General features: G+C 43.7%; 1 long non-coding RNA gene across 5 annotated transcripts in view; it reads right to left on the bottom strand.

Moving 5' to 3' along the window:
* Window positions 1-880: 880 nt before the first annotated feature.
* The window catches only part of LOC310710368, a 79327-nt gene continuing 57724 nt past the window's right edge, over window positions 881-22483 (bottom strand). For all 5 annotated transcript variants that reach the window (XR_014527980.1, XR_014527981.1, XR_014527982.1 and 2 more), the window contains one exon: window positions 881-3910. This is a non-coding gene — a long non-coding RNA (uncharacterized lncRNA). The remainder of the gene's footprint in view (window positions 3911-22483) is intronic.

The following is a 22483-nucleotide window of genomic DNA, read 5'->3' as shown; positions in this document are numbered from 1 at the left end:
GGTTGTGGGTTTGAGCCCCATGTTGGGCAAAAGAATCCTGCACTGCAGGGGTTACCCTTCCAACTCTGCAGTTCTATGATTTGACCCCTACAGGGGCCACAACTAGCTCCTCGACCATTCCCATGGCTAACTGAAGAACCAGTGGGGCAAAATGTGAAAATATGTGAGAATCTGTTGAGCTTTCTATTTGATTTGGAGAACCTGGACAATTTTGTATGGGCAGGAACCTAGAGCAAGGGTGAGGAGCCTTCAGCCTGGGGGCCAAATGCAGCCCTTCCCAGCCTGTCTGTCTGTGTCTCTCTCGCTACCACCCTTTCTCTACCCCAGGCGAAACTCCTCATTGGCCATACTCTGCACCCTCAAGTGCTTCTGGCAGGCTGGAATGTGTCCTTGAACTCTCATAAGGCCCTTTGCTTCCTGGATGGACAAGAGAGAGGGTGTTGGGATGTGTGTGTGGAAATTAGCATTTTTGTATAATTTACATTTGTTGCTCCAGCTAGTGCTATTTTCCCAGCAAAAGAGGTGCCGGAGCTCCCCATGGACACCTCCCTCGTTCTCATAGAATGAGTGGCAGCCACCTAAGAGGTCTTGAAAGCCACCTGAAAGGTGCCAGAACTGATTTCCTGTAAGTTCTGATTGAAAGCCCTAGCTTCACCCACTTTTGCTTCTGACCACTCCCTCCGCTGATAAGTGACCCCTGGAACATTGTCCTTGGGCTCCAAAGTTTTCTGGCCCCTGTTACAGAGGCACTGCTGCTTTTGCCGCAAATTTATCTGCTCATTTTTCCTTTCTCTTTCTGTAATTGTGGTGGCTGGTTTCAATTTGCGATGTTGCATCCCACCCTAGCATTGCCTTGCAATGAAAGGCAGGTTAGAAACCGTTGCTTGTCTTTCTTTCTTTTATTAATAGAAATATATACAGCATACAAAGCACATTCAATACATTAGGAAACCACAGAAAAAGAACCACCCATGTATCACAGTAATAGGTTAGAAACATTTTCAGTAAATTAAAAAATAAAATAAAACTGTCCTGGTTGAATTCTGCCCTTCGCTTGCTTCTAGAATGATGTCTCAACAAATTTGTTTTTTGGTGGGGTTTTTTGAAGAAGAGAAAAGTATTTCTAATTGGTTGTAATTCAGAGATGCACACAGCCTGGAATTTGGATGTTAAAGGGTTGCACGCAGATTGCATTCCTATCCGGTTTTCGCTAGCATGAGGCTGAGTGGAATCAACACACAGCATGTCTTAGTAGCTCCTAATTCTAATGCTTCATTTAAAGCATCCCACTTCTGTAGAGTGACAAAATACATTTCAAAATAGGTTTTTAAAAAATCCATTATAAAAGATTAAAATATTCCATTGTTATAGTGAAAGCATCCCAAACTGTTAAAAGCCTATTGTCAGATGTAATTTGAAAGCAGGAACACTCTCTCCACCCTCCCCACATGAGATGAAAATTAATTCAACTTTCTATACGTAACATTGCATATAAACAGCAGTTTAGCCTGATGCACATTTTTGGAACTCGTGTTTTTAAAAATTCATGACAACAGGGATTCCAAAGATCCAGAGATCTTAACAATGAAGCAAAAGTAAGGTGAATACCACTTCGGGTGTACAAAGATCTTTATTCAGTGCGACTATTTACAATATTGAAATGTCAGTATAAGGAAGCAAAAGTTGGTTGCAGCTTCTTTAGCTGCTGGTATAGACTGTAAAAGCAAAAGGTTTGCAATAACCACATTTAGTATTGACAGTATTTGGAATAAGTGCTCAGGATACGATGTGTTTTGTTCTCAATACAGCCCTGCTAGGGAGACAGAGGCAGGGACTGGTCCAAGGAAGGTTCATGACTGCGTGGGTTTGCCCCGAGGTATCCCTGATCCCAATCTGATTCACAATCCACTGTGCTGCAATGGTCATCTGTCAATAGTTGACTGCGCACATTTCACAACATATTAAAACAGAGACAGCATAGGCTGAGCATTGCCCCCCAGAGAACACAATTCTGCCTTTCCACTTGCTGAATCAAACTCCTCCTCCCTCCCCCCGCTTCTTGTCTATTTGCTCCTCTGCCTCTGCACCAGGCTCCTCCATTTCTCATCATCGTTCCCTCTGCTTCCTATTATTTCTGCCTTAAATCAATTTGTGTTAAACAATCACCATTGCCCATGACAACTCCACTTTATTTCTGTCTCTCTTCTGCTCATTTGGAAGCAGACTTTGTGGTGCCATCCTAACAAATGAGAGTTATTTAAAGAGTGGCCCAGTTCCCCTTTTTAAAAACAACAACAACACCATGATGCTTTGATCCTGCAGCCCGATAAGCCAACCAGCCTGCCCACACCCCCAGATGATCAGTCACAGTAAAGTATGACTAGCATAGCTAGTTCACATAGCCTAGCAGAGTGCTATGTAAACAAACCAGAGATGCTGGTGAAACATCATGCAATAGGGGGGCAGATGGGGCTGGTTCTACTACTAGATAAACTGAAGGGTGCTTTGGGAGTGGCTGGGCAGGAGACACAATACATCTGATCCATTGGGCAGAATCTACCAGGAAGTTACGCTTGAGTGTCATTGAGTCTTGGACTCTCTCAAAAGCTCCATCATCTCATCCCTGACCTTTAAACAAAATTGGAGACTCCAGAAACCAAATCTGGGATTTTGTGTGTGCAAAGCATGTGTTCTTCCATTCTGCTGCGACCCTTCGCACAGTTCCTGTTTGGTTGTGTTTGCCACATTGCTTATTGGCAAAGTGGGAGTCATTTACATTTGTCTTCGTCAGGAACCACCCAAAATCCTGAGCCAGCTCAAAACCTGGCCAGGGTGCCCTTTGTTCCATGCTGCTTAAAAGGCATAGAGGGTGTAACCTGGTGCAGAACAAAAGCACCAGCTTGTGAAGCTCTGATCCTGTGGACAGGATGCAAGTCAAATAAGCACCTGCCCAATCAGAGCTGAACAAACTCACTTTGCATGGCACCTTTGGACCAGATTGTCGTCATGCTCTTACAGTGGTGCAGCTGAATGTATACTTCTCCTAGGGAGCAGGCCTGAATGCACAATTTTGAGCCAGTGCAGAATTTTGCATTTGTCACAAATGTTTAAAGCAAATTTCTAGCCCTTATGGGTTCAGAGATAAAGCTGAAAACATCTGGGTTGATCTCTCACAAGCAACCATCAGGTATGGAACTTGGGGTCCCTTCCAACTCTATGATTCTATGATTCTACTACTCAAGGTGTTCCAGTGCTTTGTGTGAATGAATGAATAAATCAATCAATTTATTTCGGTCACTGGCCAGAACGAGTGCCTCGTGTTTCTTCCAGGAGCTAATAGAAACATGCTAAAACATAGAAAAACACAGATGTTCACAAATGTACTTACTTTTTCTAATTAATTTTCATTGCGGAATTTGGTTTTTCTCCATGCAGAAATCAGGTAGGGAGGGTTGCAAGTTTGCGTATTTTCCTGCTTATGCATCACATGTCAGTGCAATGTCTCTCAGGATCAAGGCATCAAAGTCCGAAACAAAGGTTAGTTCTCCGTTTTTGCATCCTTCTGTTCTCACCAGGGGGGAAAAATCACCTCTTGTCTTTCCCAACCCCCCCCCCACCTCATCTTACAGCTCCTGCTCTCCATCATCCCCTTTCAGCCCCACCTGAGGTTATTGCCCTATCATGGGCTCACCAGAATAGTCTTCATAAGCTCCTAGTTGTGAACATCTCTGCAAACTGGCTCCAAGTGTGGAACTTCAGGACCCTGAATGAACTGACTGATGAACGCCAGATTGGTTTGAAAATTCCCTTGATGATTTAGAAGTGGTGAAGGAGGTGTGTTTACTGGGGCCTTCTCCCATTGTGGAACTTGTGCTGTTGGCTTCAGAAGATCAGGGAGGCATCCTATTGGCTGCAAGAAAACACAGGCTAAAGATTTGTGCAACGCATGCATTTATTTGTTTGTTATTCACCCCACATCTGGCATTCAGTTTAGAAAAGCTAAGTCAATAAGTTCTTTCAGATATGATCTTAAATCTTGTCTTTTTCAACTCAGGTCTACTCATATTGATCTGGTGTTTCTTGCATTACTTCCCCCCTCCCTTTCTCAATAGCAGGGGAAGCTTTCTTTTTCATTTTTTCTCCCCCGTTATTAGCTTACTACGTACTAAACTTTGCTTAGTCTTCAGCTAGATAGTGATGAATGCCACAGTATTATTAGTTTCGCTATTTATGCCTGTATTGGGGGGGGGGAGAGAAAAAAAGAATGAGAGCATGGGAAGAGGGCAGGGAATATCTGAAAATGTGCAGGGAATAAAATCCAGAAACTGCCAGCTTTTGTAGAGATGTATATTGATTTCATCACACTGTATGTGGAATTAAGGTATTGGGATCAGAATATGATTTTGTTAAAAGGAAAAGAAAAACACCTCTGTAAAAAAGCCAAGCAAACTGCAGAGAGAGAGAGAGAGAGAGAGAGAGAGAGAGAGAGAGAGAAGTATAATCACCCCTGGCTGTTGTAGGTCTGATAAACATCCATAGAACACATCACCACATGTGATTTCAAAAAGTCCACATGCCTTCATCTCCTGCACTGGCTTTTTAAAGAGGAAGCTGATAAACAAGAAGGTGTGTAGCAAGTTCTTTGAGACTCAGCCTGAAGCTAAGTAAAGAGATTCTGATTTCCCCCGCTTGTATCACAGAAAAATAATGTGTTGGTCACGCTACTTCTAAAAGGACAACACACACTTTTTGGATATCTGCTCAAATACACACAATATCTAGACAAAAAGCAAACTGTGTGTGTGTTACAGTGAATGCCCAGCATTTGGTTAATGTCAATGTTCAAAGCTGAATGTTGATAACATCTGGTGGGTTTTCTGAATATCTGGGCACGCCAGCATATTTCCTCACTTTTCAGACACCCTCAGGCAGGGGGAGCACATCCCGTTTCACCACCAGAGGCAAAACTGGAACATGTTGCCACCCCTGCTTAATGCTGCCCTGCCAGACACTGTTCCCATCTTACCTGTGTTGTGTGGTGGCACCTGAGAACTGCGGCACTGACTTCCGGTGAGATCTGATGAGATCTCACCAAAGTCTCATAAGAGCTCATGCACTCCATGAGACCAAGGTGGGAAACGGTGCCACTGCTGTGCTGCTTCTCCGCTGTAGGAGGAGGTAATGGGAAGGGTGGTGGAGGTGAGGTTGATGACACCTCTTGGGCTTCTGCCACTTGAGGCAGGTGCCTCACCCTGCCTCATCAGTGGGCCAGACCTATCTTCAAGTGAACATGGTTAATTCCTATTTAGGCAACACTCACTGTTGATGCTGATAATCACCTAAACTTGGATGGGGAAACCTGTGGCCCTCCAGAATTTGTTGGACTAGAACTCCCATCATCCCCAACTCTTGGCCATGCTAGCTGGGGCTGATGGGAATCGGTGTCCAAGAAAATACGGAGGGCCACTGGGTCATCACATCTGACCCAAACCATGGTTTAGTTGAGAAGTAGAGATCATGGTACTCTCCAGATGCTACAGCTCCCATCTTTTGTAACCGTTGGCCATACTGGCTGGTGCTGAACATCTGCAGGTCACCACATTGCCCAGCCCTGGTTTAGTTATCAGGTTCAAGTCATGGTGAGTTTCAGGCTCATGTGATCCCAACTTGGTTCCTGGAGCGGAACAGAGCTCAGTCCTCCCTTAGGGATGGGACAATTATTCAAAGCGGGAGTGGGGCTGGAAATTATGAACACCACCGCCTTTATTAAAACAGCCCCCATTCAAAGCTCCCATTGAAAGCCACCAGCCATTTACCAAAGGCTCAGTGAAAACTGGTTTTACAGCCTGCCTGGAACAGAAAAAAGGTGTTATTGTGAAAGACCCAGCAAGCCACAGTCTAGGGTTGGTAAGCTGCTTTTGCCTTGGCAAGCCATGAGTCCTAGAGACCTGTGGGTTAAGCCCACCCAATAGCACAAAAGAGAGGAACTTGCTAAATGCCCTTACATTATTCCTATTTACTGACAGATTGCCCCCACCTGCAAATGGTAGTTCAGCATTGTAAAGTTCCTCTTTCCTAGACATGAAAATCCACCTAGAAGGTTACAGCAGCTTTCCACATTTTATCACCTCCGTAATACTGTGTAACATTATTTATCTGTAGATTTAATGCAAGTTCAGTGATCTTTAGAGATTAACATTGAGAAGCGTGATATTAAAAAATACCCAGAGGCTTTCAGAAAGCTATTCGGAGCACAGAATTGCAGCCTCCCCCCCTCCCCCCCGTCCAGTTCCTTTGTCTGGGAAGTGGCGTGGATGGCATTAATAAATCAAAAATTTGTTTTCAGATTTGTATCAAGGGCTGTGAAATAGGGATGAAATTTATAATACCCTTCTATTCCATAATTGTTTCTATACATGAGAGAAATGTGGAATCCTCACCACAATCACATCCCCTGCACCCTGTTTGCTCAGGGCAACTTCCTTTTGATCCTTTAGTGTTTGGTACCATCACTGGAGATCACAGCTCTAGTTCATTTAGAAGAGACTTGTGCACAATGTAAGTCCTGCATCCTGATCACAACACTCTCTCACTCCACTTGCTACCCTCTGGCAGTGACGTAGCATGGGTTGCCAGTGCCTGGGGCCACACGGGAGGCAGAAGTGGGAAGGAGGGAAATGAACGGAGTACACATGCACATTGAACTGCCTAATGCATCACCCAGGAGGTCACAGCCGCAGAGATAGGAAGAGTCATTCCATTGACTGGAGATAGCACTTCCTGGTTAGCATAGAGAAGCCATTTCAAGAAAATTGCTTGCAAAAATGTGCGCACATTTTCATGAGGACTTTTAAAAATAAAAACATCACAAACTGGTGTGAAATTAGGACAGCTGAAAAGATTGGAAAAGCAAGAAAATGAAACGGACAGATTTCCCTAATTTCTCATATATCATTAATCAAAAAAGCACAACTGTTTCATGACTACGCTTCAATCTAAATGAATAACATAAACCAGATTGAGAAGAGGCTATAGCAACATGAAATATGAGTGGGTAGGTGGGTGGGTGGGTGTCTGATGAGTGGGATTAGGACAGTGAACTTTAATGCAATAGTAGGGGTTAAACAAATGTTATTTAGCGGTCTAGAAGAAAATGTCTTCTTATTCTTGCTGATTCTTCCCCCCCCCCCCGCCCAGTGCATCATTTAAGAAGATCATAATTATATATATTTTTAATCTCACCATACTTCAACTGGTTGCAGCCTGAGTGCCCCCCTGGAATTAAATCTTTTACATTAAAAAAAGAAAAGCAATCTCATATTAGAGCTGTCAATCCCACTGTGATATTAAGATATATTTAAAGACATTCGTTTTCATGGTGCTGCATGCTAAGCTTCCCTTGCTGTCCTCTAATTCTTCACAAGGTGTGACAGCCTTGTGTTCCGGTGGTGCTTGGCAAGCTGCGCTTGAATTGCGTTTCTCGTTTGCTCAAATCTATCACGGTTTGCTCTGTGCAATGTGGAAGGAGCCATGTGAGCTGGCCAAGAGGAACAGAGGCAGAGGACAAATCTGTGTGAAGAACAGCAGGCTGCACCTCTTCTCCGCCACCGCCACATCAATCTGTGTTTGTCTTAGACAATTGCCGATGGGAACTGGACTGGCTGAATGAGCCAGAGGGCCGAGGCAGGGAATCATCTTTTTGAGAAGTGATTTATGAAAATTGAGTAAATGCAATTGTGACAGCCATTTCCCCACTTCTTGTGAAATAATACTTAGATGGACTGACTCTTCAAAGTTAGTGGGGAGGTATCAATGAAAAAATCAAGGAATACAGTCAGCTGCATAAAGTGAAAGATACTGAATCAAAGACACTTTGATCACTATTCCTCTGTTTTCCCAGCCTCTTGATGAGCCTTGCCTTCTTACTTTTAAGATCACTACGGCATGCGCTGCTAAGAAGGTATTTTTTTAATCTTCAGTGCATTAAGGACACAAGAAGGGCCTGTTGGATCAGGTCAATGGCTAGCATACCCTCCAACATTTCTCCAATGAAAATAGGAAACCCTTTCCAACATCCTGCTCTCCCAATGGCCAACCAGATGGCTACAGGATGTGCAAAAAAAGGACCTGAGCATGACAGCACTCTCTCCACTTGTGATTTCCAGCTATTGGCATCCATAGGCATAGTGATGATGACGATATGATGAAGAAGAAGATATTAATTTATTTATACCACACCCATCTGGCTGGGTTTCCCCAGCCACTCTGGGCAGCTCCTGCCAGAATATTAAAAACATGATAAAAGATCAAACATTAAAAACTTCCCTAAACAGGGCTGCTTTCAGATGTCTTCTAAAAGTCTGATAGTTGTTTATTTCCTTGACATTTGATGGGAGGGCATTCCACAGGGCAGGAGCTACTACTGAGAAGGCCCTCTGCCCAGTTCCCTGTAACATCACCTTGCAGTGAGGGAAGCACCAGAAGGCCTTCGGAGCTGGACATCAGTGTCCAGGCTGAACGATGGGGGTGGAGACCCTCCTTCAGGTATACAGTGGTACCTCAGGTTAAGAACCTAATTCGTTCTGGAGGTCCATTCTTAAGCTGAAACTGTTCTTCACCTGAGATACCACTTTAGCTAATGGGGCCTCCCGCTGCCACCGTGCTGCCACCGCATGATTTCTGTTCTCATCCTGAAGCAAAGTTCTTAACCCGAGGTACTATTTCTGGGTTAGCGGAATCTGTAATCTGAAGCGTCTGTAACCCAAGGTACCACTGCACTGGGCCGAGGCTGTTTAGGGCTTTAAAAGTCAGCACCAACACTTTGAATTGTGCTTGGAAATGTACTGGGAGCCAATGTAGGTCTTTCAGGACCGGTGTTATATGGTCTCAGCGGCCCCTCCATAGTGACTCTGATAGAGGAGGAAGAAGATAGCAGTTGTGGGCAGGAGCCATTGATAACCCTAAATATGTCCAGGGCTCAAGTCCCAACAATTTCAGTGGCAAAGATTTAAATATGTGCTTGTCCCATGGAAATAAAACAGACCAAGTCCAGCATGGGAGCACCATCTAGTCAGATTTGTTTATTAAAAATGTCAATCATAATTCAGAAATGTGTCCACTGCAGTGCCCCATCTTTTTTGTGTGAGGCCCACAACATTCTGTGACCATTTTGTTTTAATTTTACTTAATCAAAGTGAAGGGGATTTTTCAAAATATACTTTTTGGGAAGCTGTCCATGGCTATTATGCAGAAGTGCACGTCTAGCCAGATTTTAAAATAAGCAGACAGTGGTGAGGCTATATTGTCTGCAAGCTTTAATTTTTTAGATGTGATACAACACAACCCATTACATGCAGATGGAATATGATGCCACTGTCACTAGGAAATCAATTAGAGAAGTATTGTGCAATGGCTAAAAATGCTCTAGCATCAAAAGGTCCAAAATTGCATGAGAATGACTTCTTGATTTTAGCCTGATCCTAAATAAGCTCATTTAGCAAGAATGTCCAGTGAACTCAATCAAACTCACTTCCTAGCAAGGCAACTTAGGCTTGCTATCACTGTCTTCTCAAGAAGTATTGTAGCACAGCAGAATGCCTCTTTACAGCACTGGGTTGACAAGTTCATGAATTTTTACTAGTTTTTCTGTACTTACAGTGTGTGCGTGTGCGCGCTACAGTGAATATCCAAAAGACATGGCTGTTGAGGCTCACCTGTGTATATTGGCAAATCCAGACACATTTGGGCAATGTCTGAAAACTCTTTATATCATGAATATTCACTGGTATATATCTAAAAAGAGGTCAAACACAAATCAATTTTCTGATATATCTAAAAATGGGATTGTCAGTATTCACAAAAATGCCAACAGCCAATAGTCACTGTCCTATTTCAGACAATTATAGTAACATAAGGGTAGCCAGAGGACCCAAATCCAGCTCTGAAGAGCAGGGGCAGATATGCTGTGGCTAGACCACAATTCCCATCATTCCAGAAGACTGGTCATGGTGGCTGGAGCTGAAAGAAGCTGGGGTCCAACAACAATGGAAGGGCCATAGGTTCTTCATACTGCTTTAAAGGCTTCCCATCTTGTTGATGTTAGGCATGGGCTTCCAGTACATTTCTGGGCCTAATCTACAGTGCTAGTTTTAACCTATGAAACCTTCCATGGCTCTGGACCCCAGTTCCTTATGGAACACATATTTCCATATCAGCATACATGGAGCCTGAGCTCATCATTGGAAGACCTCCTCAAAGTGCCATCATAGAGAGTCTTTTCTGTGGTGGCCCCCTGTTTATGGAACACTCTCCCCAAGGAAACTCACCTGGCACCTACATCTTCATCCGTTTTGCACCTGCTGAAGACTTTCCTCCCTCTCCCAGATATTTGACTGCTGTACTTTTCTGCTGCTTTGGAGAGTACCTTTTCATTGGCTATTTTAACTGGTCAGTTTTTCTGGGGATTATACTGATGTTGTTGTGGGAGAAATACATTTAAAAAAACAACAACAAAACACCTCGGTGGTATAATGCATTGTCACTTTTTGGGGGTGTTTTAAAAATGTTATGCACTTATTGTATTCATTTCTTATATTTTCATAATAAGTTGTCTGGGGTCTCTTTTGTATATGGTGATGAATGGTAATCAAGATCTACTTTCTGACCACCTTTTTATGAATGCAGGCTAAGGCCACATTGTAACCAGGAAGGAAATGTAAAAAAATGCATATCTTTAATATTGCAATTGTAATATTTTGCCCAAGAGGGGTCAAAATCCGGAATCTATAATGAATAAACAATTCCTGTTCAATCACAAAAATGCGTCATATCATTATTCCATTCTCACAACTGAAGAGTCACAGTCTAAATGTGAACACAGATTTCAATGGCCACTGATGGCTATTATTCAGAATTGATGAACTGAGGCTTTCAAGTGAAGCAGGAAGCAAAATGCAGTGTGAGATGTACCTCTCAATCACAGATCTTCCATCACTGCCTCCTGCAAGTCACTGCATCAAATGTTCCTGCTAAGCTGATCTCCTGCTTTTGCTGGGTTTGTGATCAGAGGTCTCACTTTGGGTCCTGCCACAATGGCTTGCCCTTTTCGACGACCTACGTTGATAGCAGTGGTGGTGAGGCATTTTTTCAGCACATACAGCAACTGCATCCAAGTTGCAGGAGCAAAATTGCATGACTTGTGGCCCACAAAGCCAAACAAAGCCTAGCAGCTATGTGCAGTCATACCTTGTGTTACATCCCGCAGCAACCCGGAAGTACCAGAACAGGTTCTGGTACTTCTGGGTTTCGCCGCTTGCGCCTGCACAGAAGTGCCAAATCGCGCCGTGCACCTGCACAGACGCAGCACTTCGAGTTGCGGGCATTTCACATTACGGATGAGCCTCCAGAACGGATCCCATCTGTAACACGAGGTACCACTGTACTGGAGTCCACCAGGAGCTCAACAAACTGCCTGTCATTTTCCCCAAACTAGTTGTGTAGAACGCTAAAAATGAGAGTGGTTGTCAAGCAGGCCATGATATATGGTGAGCAATTCGTCCTCAGAATCTACTGGATGGCTCACAAGCCTGGCTGTGCACAGGTTACTATCATAGAGGCAACTGCCTGCCAAAATCCCAATTTGGCTGAGAGCTCATCAATATGTCACAGTCTCCATCCCTTTGCAGCAGGTTCCTCTCTTCTGACTGGCTTCCCTTCTCTACAGATTCCAAACTGAGCTTCGGTAGCAAGATGCTCCTGGTGTGAGGTTCCCTTGCTGATCACTTTTATTTTTACATTGGAATGTAGGAAGCTGGCAGGAGTCTTTCCCCATTTTACCTGGTGATAGTCTTACCTGGGATCAAACATGAGACCTTTTGCATGCAAAGCATTGGCTCTACCCTTGAGGTACAGCCCTTGTAATTTTCATTTGTCATTTCTATGTCCTGCCTTTCATCACAAGATATATTGATGCTTCCCTTTCTTCTCAGGGCTTATGGTCCTGTGATGTGCTTAGAACACAGCAGGAATGGACAAAATATATCATAACATGTACCCCAGAGCCCAGCTGAGCCTCTTGTGACTCTTCCAAGTTTTGGAACAGAGGAACGCAGGAAGCATTTGAGCATAGAAAGTCAAACTCTTGGCCAAACGAACTCAGTGTTGTCTAACTGGCAGCATCTCTCCAGAGTTTCAGACAGGGGACATTTGCAACCTTTTGCATGCCAAACAGGTGCTCTGCTATTGAGCTACAGCCTTCTCCAAAAAGCAAGCTGAAGGTACCAGCTTTGGCTTCTCATACCATTGTGAAAGGGAAAGCCATACCTGGGGATGAACAACTCTGTCAGTTTCAGTTTCACTCAGTTTCTCATATTTCCAATCTTAAAATTGGTTCACCACCTTTCTTTACCGCTTTGAATTTGTTTAAAAAATCCTCACAAAAATTGACCGGCATTTTAGCACCTATTTCTCATAATACACACATTTTAAAGCTACTAATAATGCATTTGTGCTCATTTCCCCCTAATATGTGCATTTTTGGTGCACACCCTTTGGACAGAGAACTGCTTTGCAACATTCAGAGAAGTGCAAATCTTGACGGATAGCTGGAATTTGGTCTGTGCTATATTAGAAAGTGCAAATTAACAATGCTCCTGTTAAAATGCAAACTGAATCGAATTTATTCCCCCTTCCTAGTCACACTTGATGCAACCTGGTCTTCTGTTGCATTTTTAAAGGCAATGCCAGCTCAATGCTAATCTGAAGGGGACCTCAAATGGCACTTCCCTGATGAAGAAACAGGAAACAGGAAACACTGTAAACAGTTCTGCTTCACCATTGAGACCTCAATTCCTGCCATCACCTCTCTGTTTCCTCACACAGTGCTTCCAGAAGCAGGTTGTGCCACTGAGAGCCAGTGTGGTGTAGTGGTTAAGAGCGGTAGTCTCGTAATCTGGCGAACTGGGTTCGCTTCCCCGCTCCTCCACATGCAGCTGCTGGGTGACCTTGGGCTAGTCACATTTCTCTAAAGTCTCTCAGCCCCACTCACCTCACAGAGTGTTTGTTGTGGGGGAGGAAGGGAAAGGAGAATGTTAGCCGCTTTGAGACTCCTTCGGGTAGTGATAAAACGGGATATCAAATCCAAACTCCTCCTTTTCGTCTTCTTCTTCTTTGCTGTATGGCAATGCCAAATCTGCTCAAACTCCCAGAGGCTAAATTTCTCACAGGAAGGACTATATTAGTCATTCCAGCTCAGTATTGTCTGCACTGACCACTAGATGTTCTCCAGGGTTTTCAGGCAAGAGGCCTTCCAAGAGCTGTCTGGAGATACCAGGAATTCTGGAACCTTCCACATGCAAAGCAGCAGCGGTGGTCAGCGGCACAGCGGTGCTTCCCTGAGCTCCCACCACCAGTGTTGCTGCAGATTACCAGGGAGGAGGAGAGGAGGGGTGAGGCAGTGGGGAGGTAAAGGGTCCCCTGACCATTAGGTCCAGTTGTGGCCGACTCTGGAGTTCTGGCGCTCATCTCACTTTATTGGCCGAGGGAGCCGGCGTCCAGCTTCCGGGTCATGTGGCCAGCATGACTAAGCCGCTTCTGGCGAACCAGAGCAGCACACGGAAACGCCGTTTACCTTCCCGCTGGAGCGGTACGTATTTATCTACTTGCACTTTGACGTGCTTTTGAACTGCTAGGTTGGCAGGAGCTGGGACCGAGCAACGGGAGCTCACTCCGTCGTGGGGATTCAAACCGCCGACCTTTTGATTGTCAAGCCCTAGGCTCTGTGGTTTAACCCACAATGCAACCCTAGTGGGGAGGTTGGCATGGTGCAAATGCTCTGGTGGAGCCAATCCAGTGCGCCCAGTGGTGCCTCTACACCATGCTGACCCCCCCCACCCTGGTAATCTGCAGTGATGCTGGTGATGGGTAAGCAGTGCCGCACCACCACTGCTGAGAAGCTCTGAGCTATGGCCACTGAGCTATGGCCCTCCATGTTTCGCACTATGGAGGAAGAGATGCGCTTGTGGGATTTGCTTGCCTCATCTTTCAAAATGACCTGCGCCTTGATGGGAATGGGGGCTGTCATTTGTTGCTCTGCTTCAGGAAGCAAAGCAGTGGCCTCACCACTGAGCCATGACCCTTCACCTAACGCTGAAGGCAAAGAAGAAAGTCTTTGTTCATTAGGCAAACGTTAATATTTCTATTTACAACTGGACTGGAAATGCTCCAAGTGATTCTTTTTTCTTTTCTTTTTTTCATTGTCATGAATTTTGAATGTTATCAGAAAGGTACTCTGAATTAGGAAGTCACTGCTCAAATCCCAGGGAAAGCGATGCACGCCAATAAACGATTTTAGCATGTTGTAGGTTTCTTTTGTTTCCGTCGCACAAACGCCCATCTACGGAGCTTTGTGCTTTTGCCTTTAATGACATGATTAGCCCCATCAGGCTGGTGACCTGCTACAATTAAAAAAATGATGGGATTCTGTTCCCCACCCCCCAAATTCAAACTCCCACCTCTTATGAAACAGAAGCACTTCATCTTCAAATGTTAACATGTCATACTAATGATAAATCTTTTCTGCTCTGGGGGGAAAAAGAACACTTCACTTCTTTCACATCAGTTACTAGCTGGAATATTGGAAGCTTGAATTATATTTTCGCAACATGATTTTGAGGGCCACTTCATGCATTACGTTTGATGACATGGAGATGATTAATCTCAGAGCTGGACAAGGAGCCTGCTTTGGGGCTAACTAAATGCTAAGCATAAATGTGTGCAAGAGAAACTCCTTTTTTTCTTTTCAGGAAAATCACCCTAGGGAGGGGGGATTTTGAGTGGAGAAATGGCAAAGGAGGTACTTAACCCATTCCACACCTGTATTTTCTCTACGTCATGCTTCTCCCTTCATGGATGAAAATGTATGTTGAATCATTTGGGACAGAGAAATTGTGGGCAGGGAGAGGATTAAGAACTCCTTTTCCCTCACAATATTACTTTTCCACTTTGAGCCACCACTTCTCCAAGTTGTACAAAGGCCAGAGAAGAATGGTGTCAGGGTTGTGTGTAATGTGTCATTTGCCCCTCTGAAATGGAGGAAAACAGCATTGCTTGTGGCTTTCTCAATCAATGAAAATAAATTGGGAACCTTTGAGTGGCTTCCTGCTGCATGCACTTCCATTGTCATTCATAGATTTCAAGATACAGGGAAGCAAGGCCAACTGATTAAACTAAGTTGCCTTAAAAAAAGAGAGAGTATTTGTTAACTAGGCATGTTTCACAACACATCTGTCTGTCTGTCTGTCTGTCCATTTGCTTTCTCCCAGGACCCACTTTGCCAACACAGACAGGGAAAGGGTGTATCTGAAAAGGGAAAGAGACTGCAAGGTAATTCAGCATATTTGGGGAATCGGTAACCTTTGAGGTTAACCTCAAACACTGTCTTGGATATCAGTGCCTTTGTGAGATCAGTACTCATCACACAATTGGCTTGCAAAACAAACAAACAAACAAACAAACAAACAAACAAACAAACACGTTCTAGATAACAGGGATGGGGGAGAAAATTCTGTTCCGTTTGCAGTTTAAGGCAAACCTTCCTAATCTGCACTTTTTGGAACAATGCAGGAACTGGCATGCAGTTGCCATTCAAAACTTGCACTTCTACAAATGTTGAGATGCAATTGTCTAACAAAAAATGTACAACAATGCATATTATATATAGAAACCTATATATATATATATAATGCATATATAGAAACCTACGTGTGTGTGTGTGTGTGTGGCAAAATTGCATGTTTTAGGAGAAATGCACACTAAATGCTGATGTACTTCCACAAGGACTTGTTTGTTTCCTTTAATTGCAAACCAGTGCAGAAATGTGGTGAATTAAACTGAAGATAGGAAAAAAGAGGAAGCAAAATAATGGTCAGATTCGTGCCTCCTGGGTAGATAAGGCATTAAATGAAATGAAAGTGAGGCTACCATGGGATGGAGTGGGTAGCTAAGAAAGAAAAATGTGGAGAAATTGGGGGCATACATTTGTCCATATCCTGAACTACAGCTCATATTTATAGCCACTTTTTCATAAACATTCCCACCATTTGATGGGGAAATTGTAACCAGCCTGACTTGCCCTCTGTTGTGCCAGGTGGTCCTTTCTTATGACTGATGAAGTCCTAATTTCATTACAGTGGTACCTCAGGTTAAGAACTTAATTTGTTCTGGAGGTCCATTCTTAACCTGAAACTGTTCTTAACCTGAGGTACCACTTTAGCTAATGGGGCCTCCCATTGCCACTGCGCCATCAGAGCACGATTTCTGTTCTCGTCCTGAAGCAAAGTTCTTAACCCAAGGTGCTATTTCTGGGTTAGCGGAGTCTGTAACCTGAAGCGTCTGTAACCTGAAGCATCTGTAACCCGAGGTACCACTGTACAAGTTTCCCACTCCACATTTGAGTCTGCGCTCTCTAGCTCTGGAGTCACCTCAATACTATTTTTCAACAGGAATTTTTACTACGCATGATCGTAGTAGGTTGAATCCAGCAATAAACTTCTGAACTCCCACTAAAATTGACAGTGGCTGAGAATAGTAGACCTAGGTGAGGACTGCAAGTTATTTAACAAAGCCCTTGCACCAATAATATACTATGGCGAATGGGATTATAAAGGCCTAACATGAAGGCAAAATGTCTTCTGTATTTTGTTAGTTAGGGAGTGGCATCTCTTTTTTTCCAGACAGAGGCCCTGAAAGTCAGGTAGAAGTTCCACTGTTGCAGCTTCCAAAAGGGTGTCTGTTTGATTTCTGCCTGTCATTGAGCTATTCAAAGCAGCGTGCATGCACACGAAAGCTCATACTAATAACAAACTTAGTTGGTCTCTAAGGTGCTACTGGAAGGAATTTTTTTATTGTGTTTCAACCTCTAAAAAGGTAAAAGATGGCAAAAGCCCTAGATGTAAACAACTGTTGCCCTCTTAATCCTTTACAGCCTTCGTTGCACTGTGGCAGCATTCAAAACCACTTAAATCCCATCACATTTGTATTCAGCCCAGACCCTTAAACGTCCCTATATTCCAGGGACGTCCCTGATTTAGAGAAAATGTCCCAGTTTCTGATTTGATCCCAGAATGTCCTCCTTTTCCTTAGGCTGTCCCTTTTTTCATTGGAGAAATGTTAGCGGGTATGGAGTTATCTGACTCCAGAACTGTCTGAAGGCAATCCTGTATAGGGAAGGTTTTTTATGTTTAATGTTTCATTATGTTTTTATATATGTTGGAAGCCGTCCAGAGTAGCTGGGCAACCCGGTAAGATGTGTGGGGTATAAATAGTAAAACTATCATTATAGAATGGGAAGTCCCCATTTTCATCGGAGAAATGTTGGAGGATATGCCTAAATGGCCTTGGCCCAGTATACCTGAAGGAGTGTCTCCACCCCTACCGTTCAGCCAGGACGCTGAGATCCAGCACCAAGGGCCTTCTGGCGGTTCCCTCATTGCGAGAAGCAAAGCTACAGGGAACCAGGCAGAGGACCTTCTCGGTAGTGGCACCCGCCCTGTGGAATGCCCTCCCACCAGATGTCAAAGAGATAAACAACTACCTGATGTTCCGAAGACATCTGAAGGCAGCCCTGTTCAGGGAAGTTTTTAATGTGTGACATTTTAGTGTATTTTTGGTCTTTGTTGGGAGCTGCCCAGAGTGGCTGGGGAAACCCAGCCAGATAATAAATTATTATTATTATTATTATTCAGTGCTTCCCAAATAATGGAGTCAATAAGGTGAGCTGTGGGCAAATCATGGAGTCACTGAAAGAAAACTAAAGTCAACAGACAGCAGCAGCAAATGAGATAAAGCAGCAGCACTACCCTGTGAAAAAGCTCCAATTAAAGTGCCTGGGACAACTAAACAGATTTTAATGACTTGCCTGGTGCTAAGCAATGAGGTGGCCTGATGGGCTTCCTTCAGGAACATAGCTCATAACGCTACGGATAAAGCTCTGCCCCTAGCGTCACTACATCTTTCTTCTCCAAGAGAAGCTAAAACCTCTCAGGGGTCCACCCTAAAAACGGTGATGCGAGAAGCAGCTCTTACAGCTTGACACAAATGATAATGTTTCATAAAACAACAGGGCTGTTTTCCTAAGCACGGCACACTTAATTGGACATGGAATCCATATTTCCTTTTTTAGGGCTCCTGAAGGGTCTCCATGCCTTGGGCCGGAACTTGGGGCTTGTTGCCATGGAAGCATGTGAGATCATATCACCCTGCGGCAAAGGTTTCCTGTTTCAGCTGCACTTTATCGCAACCAGCAACGAGGTCTGGGTAACCACTGTTATCTTCTGCGTGGTTGTTCCACGCAGTGCTATCTTTCTAGAAAAAATGGTGCTGGAACTAAACATGAACACTTCCCTCAGTCACTTAGAAGAGCAATGAGAGTTCTAGCTGAGAAAAAAGCCCTGGTTCCACGACAGATCACCACACGTTTACAACTTCTGTGCTACTGACGCTAACTTTGGGATTGTTGAAATACATGCAACAACAACAAAAAAATAATCGATTTGTGTTGCGCAACCCAAATTGGGTCTACTAGACCCAAACATTTTAAGCAATGTGGACTATAGTCACTTCTGGGCCCCTCTGGGATTAGAGGCCTTGAAGCTTCAACTTTATTAGTTTCATAGTAGATTTATCCCTGCTCAGGACTCTTCCACAAACCATGCCCCTCAAGGGCCCTTCCCCATGTCATCCTTGAGTATTTTGACCTAGCTGGAGTGTTGTTGTTTTTGAGCTCTGGTGATGCCTCTCTCACTTGCCTGGATGAAGAACGGAGAGAGATGCACATGTGGAAATGTGAGCCTACTGTACCTGTGGCATGTGAGCCTACTGTACAAAGGTTACCTATGTCGCTTTGTCCAGTATTGCTTCTTGCCCCACCCATCACTTCCATGCGGCCCCCAGAAGGGTTGCCCACAAAGGAATGAGGCCCTCGAGGTTGAAAAATGCTCCCCACCCCTGAAGAGGGTCACAACCTCCCTGAATTCATTTCTGATCTTTTCTGCTCGTTTTAGAATAGAGTAGCTCCAAAATAAATATTGGACAACATTTGAGAAGTTCTCCACCAGATGATGGAAATCCAGGCAGAATTTGCTCCCATTTTCCAGGATAGCTCACCCTGGCACTTTGGGAACCTGTGACAAAACAAAGGTGTCTTTCCCAACACAAGTGTTGCCCTGCTGGAGATAGGCCTGCTGTTGTTGCTGTTGCAGAAGAAGGAGCTCTATACAACTCAGCTATATAACAACAGAAAGCTATACTAATCATTTCACTCTCTCTCTTTTCCCCCAACAGTAATTTTAATTTAAGGCACTAGAGGAGATGCAATTTGGTACGATTTAAGAGCTGCATTTGTATCATTATTTCCACTCTCCTGAATCATTACTATTTCAGTAACAGCTTGGATGGAAGCCACAATCTGAGCAACTCTACCAAAACCCTCCTTATCGCCATGTGCGCACCCAGCCCCATCACTCATTCTACCACTGCGGGCACAATTGGTTAAATCCGTAAATAAGCTATTGATATACATCTTGGGGCTTGTACTAAAATCAACAGAGATACTTCAGATATAGCCAAACATAATTAAGGCGGCACTCCTCAGCATGCTTACTAAGACACAAGTCCTAGTGAATTCAGTAGGGCTTACAGCCAAGTTAATCATGTTTAGAAAGGGACTCTGCATCTGTTTGGCACCAGGAAAAAAACATTTTTATTTTCAGGGGCATTTGGACAGTATCAATGATCCAACTTTTAGCGGCTGTTTCTGGTGTTTGTTCTAGGTAAAAGGTAAAGGTAAAGGACCCCTGGACAGTTAAGTCCAGTCAAAGGTGACTGTGGGGTTGCAGAGCTCATCTCATTTTTCAGGCTGAGCGAGCCAGTGTTTGTCCACAGACAGCTTTCCGGGTCATGTGGCCAGCATGACTAAACTGCTTCTGGTGCATGGAGGACCGTGACAATTGCCAGAATGCACGGAAACACTGTTTACCTTCCCACCACAGCGGTACCTTTTTATCTACTTGCACTGGTGTGCTTTCAAACTGCTAGGTTGGCAGGAACTGGGACAGAGCAGCGGGAGCTCACCCCATCGTGCGGATCCGAGCCGCCAACCTTCTGATCAGCAAGCATTGGGTGTGTGGTGGATGTTCTCAGCTTTAGGTGATTTGGGGTGTATTTGCCTTGAATTGGGTGGGAATGTTTTATTATGTCGTTTTGTATATTACTTTTCTTGTAAATTGCTTTGGGATGTGTGAAGCATATAGTCAATATACAAAATCAACTTTAACACTGAAATCCTATGCATGTTCCCCTGGGAAAAGCTCCATCTAGAAACATCTCACTGAGTTTCAATGGAAGGGCCATATCAGTGATCAGTGGTAGATAACAGATTTTGCATGTAGAAAGTCCCAGATTCCTTTACATGTATAATAGGGACAGGGGTTCCAAAGAAGATGACTAAATTATTTATATATGTGACAACAGCAGCTAGAATATTATATGCACAGAAATGGGGGAAAAAATTAGAAGGTTCCAACAAAGGAGGGGCGGCTTTTGAAAGTAATGGACTGGGGGAAAATGGCAAAGCTGACAGCGAAATTAAGAGATCAAAATGATGAACTTTTTGTAGAAAAATGGAGGCTTTTTGTGGACTGTTTGAAAAAGCACTACAGCAAAATGAAATCACAGGCAGGATATGGATAAAAGCAGAAGAAGAAAAATGACAAAGTAATTGCAATAGAGAAACTTTTTGTAATAAATAAAGATATAATGCAGTAGAAAAGCTTTGAGTAAAAACATTATGGAGGGAAGGGCGGGAAGTCAATGTGTGAAATTGTTAGCAAGGTCAGGTATATGGGAGCAGAAGGATCTGTAGAAGAATGACACCTATGTCCCACAAGCCTTGTGGGTTAAACATTGTGGTAATTGGGGACCTGGAATGGGGGCAACAGTTATGCTCAGTTGCTGAGAATATTAATAAAGTGCAGGAACGAAGGATAACAAAAAAGAGTACAGCAGCAGTTGGATGAAATACGCTGGGAACTCTAGAACACATTTTAGACCAGGGCAGCAAACATGGTGGCCTTCAAGTGTTGCTTTACTACACCTGCCACCCATCATCCTTGACTATGTTGCCTGAGGCTGATAAGAGCTGTTGTTCAACAAGAGCTGCGGGGCCCAGAGCAACAGCCTTGTGGCAGCACTGAAAGGTTCAATCTTTACAGAGGGATTCCAGGTAGAGAGAACCTTTACTCTCCTTTGCAGGGCTTTTTTTCCAGCTGGAACTTAGTTCTGGCACCACCCAGGTGGGCGTCATTGCCGTTCTAAGAGAACAAGGAAGGCGTATGAGACACCGTATGAGGAGAGAAAATGCCCCTGTGGCTTTGGGCAACTGGAAACAACGGAACATGTCTTTTTTTTCACTGCCAAGACTACACAGATACACAGAGCTAGGTTCTTCTTACCTAAACTACAAAAATTCCCAGGTCACACAGAACAATTTTATACCTCCCTGCTACTTCCAGATGAAAACCCAGATGTTACATACTCAGTTGCTAGATTTTGTGCTATCGTGATGGATATTCATCGAAGGATGTTTTGCGCCACAAACTAGGCCCAAAATGTAAGACCTGCGCTCCTTCACACTCCCTCCCTTATAGTTGCTTTTAACCATTTTGTCCTTGTTTCTATCTTTTTAAGAATGTATAATATAATCACATTTTAGTTACTAGTTATTATACCTTAGCTCTTTTAAGTCTTATGTGTTCAGTTTATCAGTATGTTTTATCTTATGATGGTCTGTGACCGAAATAAAGTTTGATACTGATAAAGGAAGGCGTTCATTGTGAGTTCCGGCGCCTCTTTTCCTAGAAAAATAGCACTGCTCCTTTAAATTTTGCAATCCCCCCTCTCCACATTTTGTGATACAGTTATTGGCTCAACCCCCCACCCCCCAAAAAATACCCAAATGCATATTTTAGGATAATATACATTTAGAAATGTGTGCATAGATGATAGATAGATAGATGACAGATATTTAGATAGATGATAGATAGATAGATAGATAGATAGATAGATAGATAGATAGATAGATAGATGATAGATAGATGGATGATAGATAGATAAAGTCCAGTTGCAACTATGCATATATATATGGATTCTCTTACATACTTTAAAAAAGTGGGGGGGGGGGGAGAGCCACAGCTTAATGCCTAAATGAAACTTCTAGAGAAGCACTTGCAAAACTGAGTCCGACTGTAAACAGACTGATCTGTCTCTTCATCATCCCAAGGTATAAGATGCATCTCCACATACGTCAGCAGCCATTTTGTGATGAGCACCCATGGCACTGTCTCACTAGCTGCCCATTGTTCCTTCGGCCTTGGGCCCCATTTGCAATGAGGGGACGACACTGAGACTGCAGAAGCAATGCATTTCATTA

The sequence above is a fragment of the Podarcis liolepis genome, assembly GCF_965112155.1.
Source record: "Podarcis liolepis genome assembly, chromosome: 6".
Lineage (NCBI taxonomy): Eukaryota > Metazoa > Chordata > Lepidosauria > Squamata > Lacertidae > Podarcis > Podarcis liolepis.
This window is presented reverse-complemented; position numbering and strand designations above follow the sequence as displayed.